Source organism: Nicotiana sylvestris, chromosome 9 (genome assembly GCF_000393655.2).
Source record: "Nicotiana sylvestris chromosome 9, ASM39365v2, whole genome shotgun sequence".
Lineage (NCBI taxonomy): Eukaryota > Viridiplantae > Streptophyta > Magnoliopsida > Solanales > Solanaceae > Nicotiana > Nicotiana sylvestris.
Window position 1 is genome coordinate 24,680,429 of NC_091065.1, and position 16,872 is coordinate 24,697,300.

The following is a 16,872-nucleotide window of genomic DNA, read 5'->3' on the forward strand; positions in this document are numbered from 1 at the left end:
ACTTAGTGCAAGATGCTTTGGAAAAGGTGAAAGTGATTCAGGAGCGGCTTCATACAGCGCAGTCGAGACAAAAGAGTTATGCTGGCAGGAAGGTTCGTGATGTGTCTTACATGGATGGGAAGAAGGTTCTACTAAAGGTTTCACCCATGAAGGGTGTTATGAGATTTGGGAAGAAAGGTAAATTGAGTCCTCGGTTCATTAGGCCTTTTGAGGTGCTTCGAAGGATTAGGGAGGTGGCTTATGAGCGGACTTTTCCACCTAGCTTGTCAAGTGTGCATCCGGTATTTTTTGTTTCTATGCTCCGGAAGTATATTAGCGATCCGTCTCATGTTTTGGATTTCAGCACGGTTCAGTTAGATGGTGATTTGACTTATGATGTGGAGCCAGTGGCTATTTTGGAGCGGCAGGTTCGAAAGTTGAGATCAAAGGATATAGCTTCAGTGAAAGTGCAGTGGAGAGGTCGGCCCGTGGAGGAGGCTACTTGGGAGATCGAGCGGGAGATTTTGATATCGGGGTCGAAATGGAATTCCGGAAATTGGAGTAGGTCCGTAGTGTCATTTTTGACATGTGTGCAAAATTTCAGGTCATTCGGAGGTGATTTGATAGGTTTCAGCATTGTTTGTGGAATTTGAAAGTTTCTAAGTTCTTAGGCTTGAATCCGAGGTTGATTTGGTGTTTTGGTGTTGTTTTGGGTGATTCAAAGGCTCGACTAAGTTTTAATGATGTTATGGGTGGAGTTGTCATGTTTTGTTGAGGTCCCGTGGGCCTCGGGTGAGTTTCGGGTTGTTAATGGGACATATTTGGACTTGAAGAGTTAACAGATTTTTGTTTGTTTTCTGTTGCAGAAGATTTGTTCTTCGCGATCGCAAAGGGGAGTTCGCGATTGCGTAGGCTTAATTGGGGCAGAGGTGGAGTTTGTTCTATGCAATCGCAGAAGTGAGTACATGATCACGTATGGCTTTGATGTTGTGTTTCGGGAACGCGCGGTCAGGGTCGCGTTCGTGTAGAAGGAAGCGAGCTGGTGAAAATGGGAAGCGAATATTCTATGTGATATAGTGGGAGAGGCCGCGATCGTGTGAGTTGTCCTAGCAGTGCTTTGCGATCGCGTGGGTAGATCTGCGATTGTGTAAGGATAATATGAGAGCAGTCCATTTTGTGCTTCGCGATCTCGAGGCAATTTTCGCGATCGCGAGGAAGGAAATGTCTGGGCAGAATGTTTAAGTTCAAAAACGAGGGCTTGAGTTCATAATTCCAAAATCCAATAGAGAGCTCGGGAGAAAGCGATTTTGGAGGGGATTTTCAGAGGAGTGATTGGGGTAAGTGTTCTTCACTCAAATTTGGTTAAATTCCATGATTGTGTCTTGATTTTTATCATTTAATTTGGGAATTTGGGGTGAAAATTGGGGAAAATGGAAGAAAATTTAGAGAGTTGATTTTGGGGATTTGGATGGCCATTTGATGTCGAATTTTGGTTAATTTGATATGGGTAGACTCGTGAGTGAATGGGCTTTCTAGTTTTGTAATTTTTATCGAATTCCAAGACGCGGGCCCGGGGGTCGGGTTTGGCCAATTTCGAGATTTTAAGTTTAATTTGATAATTTTCGCGTGGACTTTGTTCCTTTGGCATGTATTGATGATATGATTCTGATTTTGGATAGATTCGGGGCGATTTGAGGGCGAGTCGAGTGGCAAGGGCATTGCGGAGTAGATTTTCATCCGGTTCGAGATAAGTAACGATTGTAAATCTGGACCTGAGGGTATGAAACCCCAAAATTTCATATTATTTGATAAATGAGGTGACGCGCATGCCAGGTGACGAGCGTGTGGGCGTGCACCCGTAGGGATTGCGACTTGGTCCGTCCTGTGGCAACTGTAGAGTTGCATATTTTGATAAACTCTATATGATATATATGTGTTTTAGACATGATTCTGTTCATGTTTGGGGCCTTGTGTCGTACTGTTTGGAGCCTCAGGGGTATTGTACTATTATCCTCACATTGTTTTTGATAGAAATCATTATCCTCAGTCATGGTTTATACCTATTTATTGTTAAATCTTTTTCACCACTCTATTTTAATATTTATGAAAGTGTTTTGGGCTGAGTTCCTTGAGTTTGCACTGAGATGCCCGAGAGGCTTGTCAGTCTGACGAGTGAGTGAGGCCGAGAGCCGGATTATGAGGATACTTATGGATCGGGCTGCATGCCATATTGTTTTATATACATATATGGATCGGGTTGCATGCCACAATAATATGTTGGATCGGGCTGTGCGCTGCAGCGATATAGTGCTTGGGCTGTAGGAGCCTATCTGGAGTCTGCACACCCCCAGTGAGCGCAGTCGACTTTATACTTATGGACCGGGCTACATACCGCAATAGATATTACAAGGTTCTTTTTGAGCGTGAGTGTTGAGTGTGAGTGATGACTGATGAGATTTGAGGGGCTATATATTAGGGGTGTTAATCGGGCCAGGCTAACCCGTTTTCAGCCCGCTTCAACCTGGTTCAGCTCGTTACTGTTCATATTAGGACGGGTTGGGACGGGTTGTTAAGGGGGGCGGGTTGTGTACGTTCACATTTAGATTAACGGTGCCCCGAACCCGTTGAACCCGAAATCGCTTAACAGGTTGAACATGGGCTGCAGCTCGTTAGCAGCATGGTTACTGTTTGAATTTTTTTTAATTAAATTAGACCGTTCCCAATGGTCCAATTCAGTAATGACCGTTGGGGAATGGCCAGAAATTGTAGAAATGGCCAATTTCGCCCCCCTCCCCCCATTAATAATATAGCCCTCCCACCCCAAAATCTATAAATAGCCCCCTTCTTCTTCATTTGTTCTCACAAATTCACTCTCTTACTACTCTAATTCTCTCTCAAGTATCAAACTCTCAATTTTCTCTTGATATTATAGTTCTTAAATTCTCAAATCTCAAATTCTCAATTATTTATTATTTCAAGTTTCATCAATTATTTAGTTTAGCCATTACAAAATTATTATTATTATCAAATATCAATTATTCAAGTAAAGTGTGGTATCAATTATCAAGTATTCAAGTATTATCAACTATCAAGTTTCGGTCTATCAATTGAAGTTTGAATTTTGATATCAAAAATTCAAAATTAGTGCGGCATAAGAAATCCCGGTACACTCGTTCCATCTCTTTCTCTTATTTGGTGTACACTTATTTTATTAATTAATTTCTTAATATAATTTCTTACTTGAATTTCCTAATTTAATTTCTTACTTTAATTACTTACGTTAATTTATATAATGGATTTATTTAGAGCGGCCAAAAAGGCGTGCACTAGTAGAAGTGGTAGTAAGAAAATTTCAAAAAGAATAAGAGGTGGTGTTGGTTCTTCTAGTAGCTTTACACATATTTCTTAAAGTTCACCTGAGAATTTAAATGTAGATTATGATCGAATGCAAGAAAATTTGGTATAGATGATGATTTAGATGCTTTTTTAGATGATATTAAATTACCCGATAATCTTGAAACACCACCACCTACACCTGGTAATGCTAGTCAAACTCAAAATGTTAGGGGTGCAACAAGTAGGCCTCCTCTCCCTATGAAGAAGAATCGACAATTAAGAAGTAAGTGTTGGATGTTTTTAGAAAGACTAGAAGATCAAAAAAATTATGTAAAATGTAAAATTTGTAGTAAACATTATAAACATGAGCCCGATAAAGGAGGGGGAACAGGTCAACTTCGTAGGCATATGGAAGAGAAATACCCTCTTGATTGGGGAGTAGATGAGGAATCTGAGAAACAAAAACTTAACCCGAGTACTGGGGGTTATTGAGGAAATACGATATTAAGAAAGATCGGGAATAATTAGCTAAAACGATTGTTTTAGGTTGTTTACCTTTTAGTTTTGCTTCTTCACCGTATCTTGTTACTTATATTCAAAGAATTTATAACCCTATGTTTAAAGATATTCCTAGAAGTACTTGTAGAGCTGATATCTTTAGGCTTTTTGGACAATATCAGACATATATACGTTATTAGTTCGCAAGTCTTACTTGTAAAGTTTCTCTTACTTCTGATATTGGTCATGCTGTGAATGGAAATGATTATTTGACTGTTACATTCCATTGGATAGATGATAATTTTTGTATGCAAAAACGTATTATTGCTTTTAAATATGATGAAGATCAAAGTCATACTGGTGCATTTATAAGTAATACTATACATGAAGTTGCTATATTTTATAATCTTGCAGAAAAAGTTTTGTGTATGTCATTTGATAATGCTTCTAACAACACTGCTGCTATTACAATATTAAAATTGCATCTACACCCACCAATTCCTGAAATATTTCATGTTAGATGTGCATGTCATATTTATAACTTGATTGTGAAGAGTGGCCTTGAATTATTTAGAGATGGAATTACTTTAGTTATGAGAGTTGTTGGTGTAATTCAAGGAAATAATAGAAGTGCTAGATTAAATGCATTTAAGGAAAAATGTGTACACTATGGACTAAAACCAAGACTCATGCCTGAAGAAATAGTTACTAGGTGGAATTATACTTATTTGTTCTTAAGATGTTGTTATAAATATAGAATGCCTATAACTGAAGTTGCTAATTCTCATTGTACTGATCCTAACCGTTTGTTAACATCTAGAACTTGGGAAGTCATTCATGATGTTATACAATTTTTACAAAAATTTTATGTGGCTACACTTGAGTTTTCTGGAGCTTATTATCCTACCATTTCAAATGGTTTAGTTCATATTGCTGAAATTTCTCTTTTACTACATAATTTGAAGCAGAAAGAAGGATATGCTACTGTTGTTGAATCTATGCTAGATAAGTTTAAAAAGTATTTCTACCCAATTCCCTATATTTACCTAATTGGTGCTATTTTAAACCTTACTATCAAAATGATAAAGTGTCGCCAATTAATTAGAGCTTTATATACTTATATGGATATTGGCCCAACTGAAACTCCTGATATTGACACTTGTATTTCTGAGCTACACACACATTTACAAACTTTATATAATTATTATGCTAACATTGTTGATGCTTCTTCGGTTGTAGATGCAAATATTCCTTCAACTAATCCTTCAACATCTGGAACAACTATGGATGATGATGATTGTGTTCAAGATTATCAGATTTGGTCTACACTAGGAGAGCATCAACAAACCAGTAGCAGAGAATATTGATAAACTACAATTCTACTTGCAAAAGTCACCAGAGCCCCTCACAAAGGATTTTCTACCGCTGAGTTGGTGGAGGAGCAACTCAAATCAATTTCCTGTTCTTTCGGCCATGGCTCAAGGTGCTAAATGTGCCGATTTCAACAGTAGCATCAGAGAGCGCATTTAGCCAAGCAAGGCAGCAGCTAAGAGATATCCGTCATTCATTGGGCAACAACGCTTTGGAAATTCTAGTGTGCTTCAGAGATTGGATAAGATCAGAACGGCGATATCAAGGGCGTGACGAGGTAGACGAAGAGGAGGACTAAGAAATTGGAGATATAATGATTTATGGTTCCGATTCAACCAATCCCGGAAACCAAGAACCTCATGTTGACATGGAAGAACTTACAAAAATGATGCAAAGCATGTGATGTACTATTTCTTATTTATTATTATTATTGTAAACTTTTAAGTTTTAATTTGCAAGTTCAAAAATAAAAAAAATCAAAAAAGAATTTGCAAATTAATTTGAAGTATTAAAAATGTAAATGAAAGCCTTCGGAGTTTGTTCCTTACATTTGTCTATTGGTCTTATACTCTTATTAAATAATTTTTTGTAGCAACTTACTTTCTAATTTCAATTTTATAATTTTAAAATACAAATTTCAAATTTAAAACTTTAAACTTTAAACTTCAAAGTTTAATTCTAACCCTTAAAAGTTTGCAAATACTTAACTATCAATAACATTGAATAAGAAAAATAAAATTTAAATTAAAAATAAAAATAAAAATTGGAGCCCGAGCCCATGTGAGCCCTAACGCTACGGGCCCACAAAAACCCGAAAAATCACAGCCCTATAATAGCCCGTTATCCCTAGCCTACTAACAGCCCGCCCGCTAACCGAACGGGCTGGGGGTTTTCCCGTTCAGTCCGTCTCAGCCCGCCCGATAAACACCCATACTATATATACATGAGTGATACTTTGCCCGAGAGACTTGTATTTATGAAATGGCTTTTTTCACTCTTCATTTATACCAAATTGGAGTTTTTACGAGATGTTCGAACTTTAATTATTGACTTGATCTGGTTATTTCCACTAAGGTTTTTTTGTTATGAAATGTATTTGATTTTAAATGCCCATCACTACACTCAGCCTTTATTTATAATTGTTATTTACTGAGTTGGCGTACTCACGTTACTCCCTGCACCTTGTGTACAGATCTAGGTGCCAGTGCATCCGAGTGAGAGCTGATCCTTCTTTCAGAGCATATCCGGAGTTAGCAAGGTAGATGCACGGCATTCGTAGCCCTGCCTTTCTCCTTCCTATCTTTTTGTATTTGTATTTATCAGATTCATCTTGTATTGATTAGACAGTATCAGATTGTATTTTAGTGGCTTATAACTAGTGACACCGGGATCGGGCAGTGGTTTATGTTTTACATTGGTTTTTGCTTGTTTTGGAATGTTTAAAATGAAAGATTGTGATAATATCTGATTAGTAAATGAAGTAAGAAAAATATCTGTTTTTGTTATAAATGTTGAATTGGCTTGCCTAGTACTACGATAGGCACCATCATGACTGGGTGGTTTAGGGTTGTGACATTTCTATATTTTGTTTCATAGCCTCGGTAATCTATCCTTATGTCTTTACTGCATCTAGGTAGGTCATACTACCATAACACTTACTTCGATTTATTATTACCAAGGTTTGCTACCCAACTCCATGTTACTCTCTCGTATCTTGTCCTATATGTATAAATCTAAGTTATTTAATGCTTCCTCATTACAGTTCATCTTAACAATGGCAGCCTAATCTCATCTCATACTTTGGAACTTTTATCTGACTATTATTGATTCACCTTAACGGTGACCTATAATCTACCGCTAATAACTTGAAACCTCTTACGTGCTACATTATCACTATGGCTCACGTCTCATCGGGGAACATGTGAAGTTATTAGCCTAATTGACCTAGGGATGATACTACACTTCAATAACCGTAGCTCATAGCATCTCAACCTGATTCATCTTATGGGGGTATTATAATCCCATGTAATTCATGAAATCCCTTCTCTTTGAATCATTACTCAATTGAAGGCTTAAACGTTATCCTTTTATCATTTGTCACAATTACACTCTTATTCTACTACCAAGGCAGCATTCCATCTCTTCTACATTCTCCTAGTCTTAAACTCCTTTGAGTTTATTCAGGTTATATTGATCTTTCTATAACTTACGGAAACCATCAACTCTCTTGTTTTGATGGGCTTAATCCCAAGGACTTACCTATTCTCGTCACCTTCTCAATAACATTTTCTTATCATTACTCTTATCTACCTAAAACCTTGTCGCTCTATCATACTTTACCTTGCAACCTACACGTATCTATTCGTACTACTCGCAACCTTCATTAACTTGCTAGCACCATATATTTTCTTATGTTACTATTGAACCTCAAGTGAAATATCATGTCACCTACGACTCTTATTTACTCTCATAACTAAACCTCTCGATACCTATAAACCATAGATTGGAAGATACGCTACTGACGACACCACTATCAGTCGTGGATACTGAATCACAACACTTCTAGCCCTCTATCTGAAGTCTAGACTATTCACAATCTTTTGTACTTGAGTATCTCGTACCTTCTTCACTTTTACCTACTTACCTTTAAATCTCGCATAACATCTTCTGTCGCTTTCATAACCTTCCTTCCACATAGGTGGAATTTACATCCACACCTTAAAGTTCTACTGTAGTACTTGCACCTCTGGTGCATACACAATTCGACGGGAGCTTCATACTTACCTCTTATGACAAAACTCTATGGCACGATTTAGAAACGAAAGAAGGGTAACATTTCCTAAATACCCTGTAACCTCTCAATTATAGGTGTGGCGCGCAACATACCCATAAATGAGACTCTACTAAACATGGCTTTGTAGGCTCCCTAGGATACGACCTGCTCTAATACCACTTTGTCACACCTCAACCTAGGTGAGGCATGGCTAGCACCCCATGCCGTACTAGCCCAAGCAAACCAATCTGTAACTAATGATTATTCGAAAAAAACTAGAACATACATAGGCCGACTTGGCTAAACTTATTCTTTCTATAATATCATGGGCCAACATGGCCAGAACTTGTAATGTATAACTTTAAGTGGGCAAATACTGTATAAGAGAGCCATCGTACTCAGAACTTGTATATACATAAGTGATCAAGGCCTCTGACATGCAGTACATACTTAACCTGTGTCAACAAAGCCTCTACGAGTATCTGGCATGAAAATATGGTCAAGACATGACACTAACCTACCCATAAGTATATATATATACATAGGATAATCTGATAACCTCTAGACTCGGCTGTACTCCAGATGAAATGGAGCTTTGCCAATCTTCAGCTGGATATCAACTTCGTCTATGATAAGAGCCCGTCAATCTAGATACCTGAACCTGTAAGAATGAATGCAACGCCCCCTAAAATGGGACATTAGTACAAAGAAATGTACTAAGTATGTAAGGCAGATAACATATGAATAACTGAATTGAAACTGAATAGACATGTATATATAATATACTGAAAGTAATCTGGAGGGTCAATAAAATCCGGGAATCATACTTACCTTATTCTGACTCGTAACATATCTAAGTATTGAACCATCCAATTTAACTTACAAAGGATGTTTTATGAAAAGGGTAGGCTCCGTTGGCCAAGAACATCTAGTGTCACGATTGTCGTGTATACATCTAATTCGTTTCATGATATACCTGAACTTGTTCCCATATGCTATCTGTATTGGAAACCATCATATTATGGAACTTCATCTATAACATTCTTCTAGCCAACATACCTTATATCTGAATACTTACCTCAGACAGATCAACCATCTTTAGGGCTACACTGAAACATAAAAGTGGCACTTACGCATTTTATGAGAGACCATCCATAAGGCTCACTCATAAACATGAATAACAAGTGGCTCGTACGCGTAACATAGTAGACCGTTTGTACGGCTCATAATACTGAGGTCTGTCTATGCGTGAAACTGAGACCGTCCATAACCAACCTTCATTATACACCTATGCGTTCATAGACCGTCCATAGGGCTTCACTATACACCTACGCGTTCATAGACCGTTCGTAGGGATAATGTCTAATACATATTCATTTCGTGTCACTCATGTAGACATCATTCAATCTTCAATAGATAAACTCGTAGTCTTAAACATACAAGTTCGTGAGTAACTCGTTACAATAACCAATCCTTATTCGTTAGCCACTTTCTACGTCATCCTTCATATTCTATATTATTTAGCCATAAAGAACATTGTAACTATTTTTAAATCGCACTTCTATCACTTTTTCACATCACTGCTCGTTTCTGGGGATTACATGATTCTTTCTACTTGTAGCTATGTAATATTCTTAGCTTGTGAGGCTACTCATTACACACACACACACACACACACACACACACACACACACACACACACACACACACACACACACATATATATATATATATATATATATCTCCATTCTTCAATACGTAACAAGAGTTGCGAGATTTATGCCCTATCAATTTATATTCTTATTGCTAAACTTATCATATTCTATAATTTATGACTCCATAGGTAACGTATATCGTCTCTTAACATAACCCTCATATATAATCAACCTTATTTAACTTGAGAGAAACATAACTATCTTTGTGGGTCTTTATCAGTTACATGAACACAAACGTGTAAGTGTTGGAAGTTGTGCCATTCTTTAGGTCGAAACATTCTTATCCTTCTACAACCTATACATTATGCTACCTTGTTGAACCATTCATATATAATTATCCCTCATTATACGAACACTACATTGCTTCTGATTCGTCAGGACATTCGTACGTGAACCTATGACCAACACAATCCATTTCAACATTCATATGATTATACTCGTGAACGGACATTAATCATTGGTACAGTACATATACAAAGCCTCGTACCTTGAATTCCTTATAAGGGCAATATAACTTACGGAATCATGCAAAATAAAAGAAAGGAAGACCTTACATACCTCAAAATATCCCTTCGAATCCTCAACCTAACTTAAACTGCAACTCCTGTGTCTATGAACAATAAACAATACTTTCAATACTTTCGTCACAATACGAATGCTATAACTTATAGCATTTGAATGAGACACTTTATTCTGCGATAAAATGGACAACACCTCCCCAGTTTATATGACTTCCCACAAGTTACAACAACTGACCACGGCGAAAACAACATCTCCAATACTCATAATAAGCCTTTCAAAACAATTAACAATCCCGACGAGCGGCAAGCTCGGTTTATGACTAAATAACTATAGTTTTAAACCCCTTCTTCCATCCATAAATTAGCAATTATATTAACCGCCATATATTCAATTATCCCTACTAATTTTCAGCCATAATACAACTTTAAAATGGCCCCATAACAGTCCCACAAGTTCAGCAACTCAAAACTCATTTTTCGGATTACTAAAACACATTTCCGACTTGTCTATTCTTTCAAATCGAGAAACACAACTAAAAATACCTAATTAAGCTTCTTCTCATATAAAATAGCCATGAATTCAACTTAAATATATGTTCACAACCAGCCCAAAGTGATGCCACAACAAACAACATACTACACTTTCGAAACTCGCAAGTTTTAGTCTTTACAATCGAGCTACAACTCGTAGAAGCTTAGATAAGGGAAAGAGAAGCATAAACTGTCACGACCCAAACCGAAGGGCCGCGACGGGCACCTAGTAACTTACTCAACCGAGTACCAATGTAACATATCTTTATTATCATGCTATCATGAGTAAATGAGTCAGAAACCCTGTCATGAGATAACAAAAATAAAACATAAGGGAATACTCAACATATGATGACCCAACATGATATACAAACTTATACATGTGACATATGAGCCTATAAGACCGACATGACCATTTGTAAACTCAAAACATAGACCGACAAGGTCATACAAGTATCTATATACCTAACATCTGTCAACAAGCCTCTAAGAGTACATAAAATCATAAAGGTTAGGACAGGGCCCCACCATACCAATCAATACATATCCAAAGCATACTGACCAAATAGGAAACTGCGGAGCAAATGGAGTTCACCAACACCTCCGCTAAGCTGATAGCCTACTAGGAGGACTGTCAACCTATCACTTGGGACCTGCGGGCATGAAACGCAGCATCCCCAGGCAAAAGGGACGTCAGTATGAATAAAGTACCGAGTATGTAAGATAGGAAAACGTAAATAAGAACAGTAATATAAAGAGAGATAAAGAAGATACAACCTGTAACATATGAGTGCCTCTGAGGGCTATTGACATAAAATGCATGATACATATATATACATAAACTTTTGAAAATATATGCCTCTGTGGGCATCATCATCATCATATCATACCCGGCCTCAAAGAGGGCTCGGTAAAAACGTACCCGGCCATCATAAGGCTCGGTAGAATCGTACCCGACCACGTAGAGCTCAGTAAACCCAACTGATCAGTGGTTGCACAATAGGTGTCGTACCCGGTCGACTATAGCGCAACTCGGTAGATTAAAGTAGATACATATATAATACATGCTGGACTCATAGAATCACATTCTAAACCTTTCGGAGTGACGTAAGGTCATTGCACATTCGATTAACATTATGGACATCCCTACCATCAATATGAACTTTAGTAGGATTTAAAAATCATACACACTTTCTTAGAATAACTTTATAAGGAAAGAACAACATGGACAACATTGGTTTCTAGGAGTAGATCCGTTATGAATTAGCGTACCGTTTATGTTCGTTTCACTTTAGATCATGCCAATAGAAAGAAGTAAGTGCCTTAACATACCTTAACCATGGTGAGTCCTTAATACCTCCCAAGAACCTCTTCAAAAAAACTCAACTCAATATACCATTGCATAAGGAGCTTCAAAATCAGTATTGAATAAAGGCTAAGTCTACAACTTAAACTTGTAGCTCTTTTATATAAATTCGAGCAACATCTCCCCTGTAACAAGAACCTCCTACAATACCATATACCAACAATAATTACTAGAGAAATCCAACAACACATAATTATCAATAACAAGATACCATAAAATAACAAGAAGTCATAACTATTTTACGACGAGCGACAAGCTCCAATTGGAATCTGTATACCCCATATCACCCCTTATAGACTTTTTACTTTAACTTAATAGTATCATTAATATGATAATGAAGTCAGTCATCAATAATTCCAGCCTTATACCATATATCCATAACAAAGAAAACGATCCACAACTCCAATTATTCTTAACTAGCAACTTTATTCACTAGTTCATGTCTAGTTCATCCATTTAACTTAACCAATTCAAAGATAACCTTAAGCACCTGTAGGAACATAATATAATTTCCTCATACAGTAGATTCAAGTCAAAATCCATGTTATAATTAGCTTACAACAACCCAATACACCCCAATCAATTCATATCCAAAACGACGACTATAGTGGTGTCAAACACAATGACTAATTCATGATTTTGCCATTATGTGGTGTTTCTCCACATCATTTGTCCTCCAAAACTCCATTTAATATCAACAAAAGAGACAGACCAAAAGCTACATGAAATAGCCCAAAAAAGTCCAATTACAAGTCAAATAACTCGCACTCACAGCTTCCGATCACCGTCCCGTGAGTTCTAACTATTATAAAATGAATTAATCAACCTTTCTTAATATTTAAGAGCTTAAAACCAGAAATTAAAAATTTTATTAACTATTAAATATCTTCCAAAACTCAAACTATAAAGAAAAAGAGAGGTGATATAGCGTTACTTACATCGCTGGGATCATTTTGATGTTATCGCTACTTGATTTCGTGCTCGGGGTGATAATATTATTGGAAATACTTGTGGGGAGCTTGAGGGTGAGTTTAGGGGTGCTATTTGGTCGAGGTCTCTGGAATAATGGAGAAGTAGACGAGATTGGGATGTAAATATCCCGTTTTTTTTCAAAAGTCAAAAAGGTGCCACTTGGCACCCTCGCATAGGTCCTCCTTCCGATGCTTATATCTTTTTATTCATATATCGTATGAATGAACAGTTAAAAGCGTTAGAAATTACATTCCAAGACCTTCAATATGATATATAATATGCCCCCAAAAGACCATATATAGCTCATGAAATGTATTTCTCAAAAAGCTCCATTACAAGGCAAATCCTTAGTCAGTTTTTTCGCAACTTAAATTCGATTTTTCTCAAACTTTATATTTCATATCCAAACATCATATATAGTCATATCATGGCTTTAAGCACATTTAAATCATGATTAACAAGTAATATATTCACCTTAACTTACTTAACACTTCGGCAAACCTTTCTTCTCCTTGTAGAAGGACTTCATATAATCTTATAATGATAGTGACGTATGAAGTACTGGATGTAACAACATGTACCATTAAAAATATTTTTCCTTGAATATTAACTCTTAAATTCTTGCAAAAGAAATGGGACGTAACACCATCAAATCACTTTATATACTTTCAAAGAGGATCTCATTTCTAAGCTTACATCAATTGACTTACGCCGTATTTTCACGTACAAAACATGGGTTGTAACATAAACTCACCTTGGCCTGAGTATAACCCATTAAACATAGTCCCTCTTCATCTAAAACCAGTCCCCAAACACAGCTACAAGAAGGAGAAAGTAAATTAGCAAGCTGCTCGGGTTTTCAGCACTAAAATCACTTTGTATAATCCGAAATCATCTAGGATTTGTGTGGGATTTTTGGGGGAGGAGTTTCAGGATTTCAATCTGAAGTTCTTAGTATGAAATATGAGTGAAAGAAATGGTTTAATTCAGACATTAAAAGGCCCCTTGGCCGCCCTTTTGTTGGGATTTATTTGGTCCCTTCATTTAAACAAGTAGGTGATACACCTACTTGTCACCTACTAGTCTGTGCAGCCTTGAAAAAATACGAATATCTCTCTACTCCAATATCGTATCGATAAACGGTTTAATGAGTTAGAAACTAAACTTGTAGATCTTTAATGTGGTATGTGGATCATCCCGTAATTCCATGTACATTGATAGAAATGCTCTGCTATATTTTGCCTAATTTTCAGCGTATTTATGAATGTAACTTGTGACAACTTTCGTCGACATTTGTTCCACAACTCACTTGACTTCAAAATGTAACACACGATTATCATACAACTGAAATAACTCATAACATAAACTTCTTATTATGTTAAACATTCTAGTCTCACCCCAAAAGTACATGTTATAACGTTCCTAACTTGTCGACTTTCGACGAAACTTATTTTCTTCAATTCCTTTAGCTTCTAAGCCTTCCAACCTTTTTGGTACTAGTTATTCATGATTATAAATATTTGCATCCTCCATGGTAATATGATTAACTTACTTTATGTACTTTTAAAGAAGATCTCATTTTTAAGCTTACATGAATTGACTTACGACGTACTCTCACATACAAAAACATGGGGGGTAACATTAGCCATGAATATTGTTGTTTCACATTGACTTAACCTTGATTACAATTGCTAATATATGGTTGTTTCTTTAATTATGTGACTAATTGCTTAATTGTCTGGCCAACAGTTAGGTTTTATTTACTATCTATGCTTGCTTGGGAAAGCTACGTCTAGATTAGAGAAGAATTGAAGAGGGCATGATCTTAACTCTGAGTGGGAGGCAGATTTGTGGTTAGGATAGGAATATACCAAGTCACCATGCTTAATTGAATATCGTAATTTTAATGCGTTCTTAATATATTGATTCTATATGAATATAAGCATTAATCTATTTTAAATAGGCGAGTAGTAATTCGGAAGAATACCAGAGCGCAATTATTCGATTAGTTAGCAACCATGAGTGAATTGTATGAAAGGGAGAGTTAATTGGAACACAATAGGATTGGTGAATCAATCACAACCCTAGAATATTCATATCTATTGTTAAGGGTGTCCAAAGTTTCTTGGGACACATGGGTTTCTATAGACGCTTTATTAAAAAAAAATCAAAAATTGCTACTCCATTGTACATGTTGCTTGAAAAGAACATGACTTTCAATTTTGATGAAGCCTGTCTGAAGGCATTCGAGGAGCTCAAAGATAAGTTGGTGGTTGCCCCCATTATTGTGGCACTATATTGGTCCTTACCATTTGAACTTATGTGCGATGCAAGTGACCATGTTATTGGGGCAGTTATAGGCCAGAGGAAGGACAAGATGTTACTCTTGATGATGCATAACTGAATTACACCACCACTGAAAAGGAGTTGTTGGCAGTTGTATGGGCTTTTGAGAAATTTTGGACATACTTGGTGGGAACAAAAGTTATAGTCCATGCTGATCATGCAAAAATCAGGTATTTGTTTACAAAAGAATAATTCAAGACTAGATTGATGCGCTGGGTTTTGTTGTTGCAGAAATTTGTTGTCGAAATACGAGATCGTAAGGGCACAGAAAACCAAGTAGCCGACCATCTTTCAAGGCTGGAAAATCATGAGCACATAGAGGAAGGTGGACAAATTAAGAAGACATTTCATGATGAGCAAGTTTTTTCCATCACCCATGACCCTACCCTATGGTACACAGACTATTTGAATTATATTATGAGTTGTGTGTTTCCTCCTGAGGCTAGGAAGAGGTTTCTTCATGATGTGAACTTCTACTACTGGGATGAGCCAGTCTATACAGACAGTATGCTGATCAGTTGATGAGGAGATGCATTCCTGAAAGGAGGTGGAATTAGTGTTGTATGAATGCAATGCCTCGCCTTATGTGGGCCATCATGGAGGTGATATGATAGCTGCAAAGGTGTTACAATCTAGGTTCTATTGGCCATCATTGTTCAAGGATACCCATGCATTTGTTAAAAAGTGTGACGAGTAACAGAGAACAGGAACAATCACGAAAAGGCATGACATGCCTTTGAATAAAATCCCAGAGGTAGAGATTTTTGATGTGTGAGGGATAGAATTCATGGGATTGTTCCCATTGTCACACCTCCTTTTTCCGCGCCCGCGTGGGTGCAAGAGAGTTTTTTCCAATTAAAGGACAGTCGAAACAGGATTTATTTCTTTATTTCAGAGTCGCCACTTGGGAGATTTAGGGTGTCCCAAGTCACCTATTTTAATCCCGAATCGAGGAAAATAATGACTCTGTATTACAGTCTGCGCACCAGAAATCCGGATAAGGAATTCTGTTAACCCGGGAGAAGGTGTTAGGCATTCCCGAGTTCCGTGGTTCTAGCACGGTCGCTCAACTGTTATATTCGGCTTGATTATTTTGATTTGCTAAATACATTTTTTATTGCATGATTTTATTGTTACCGCTTCTATTTAGATTTAAAGTCCCTTCTTTGAATCGAATCACGCGTACGTATATTCGTGTTATAAATTATATTTTTTAAAACATGCGGAGTTGTGTCACGCGCACGTGTACACAATAATATAGATAATATTTTTATTAAAATAATTATTTTCGAAATTATGCTTTAAATAAAATCAAGAATATTCGCCCTTTTTGTATAATTAAGTAGTGAACCTCACATCTCGGGTTTTTATGAAATTAATAATGATATTCTCCGAGAAATCCCTTTTATTAAATATTCGATCGAAGTTGCGCGAACGCATAATCCGAATTGCCTTTAGAAATAT

General features: G+C 36.9%; 1 long non-coding RNA gene across 1 annotated transcript; it reads right to left on the reverse strand.

The window, feature by feature from the left end:
* Nucleotides 1-11,070: 11,070 nt before the first annotated feature.
* LOC138876854 (uncharacterized) lies at nt 11,071-13,128 on the reverse strand. Its single transcript, XR_011402128.1, has 3 exons — nt 13,029-13,128; nt 12,057-12,231; nt 11,071-11,377 (listed from the first exon to the last, which is right to left on the reverse strand). It is a non-coding gene; the product is annotated as an uncharacterized lncRNA (long non-coding RNA).
* Nucleotides 13,129-16,872: the final 3,744 nt, after the last annotated feature.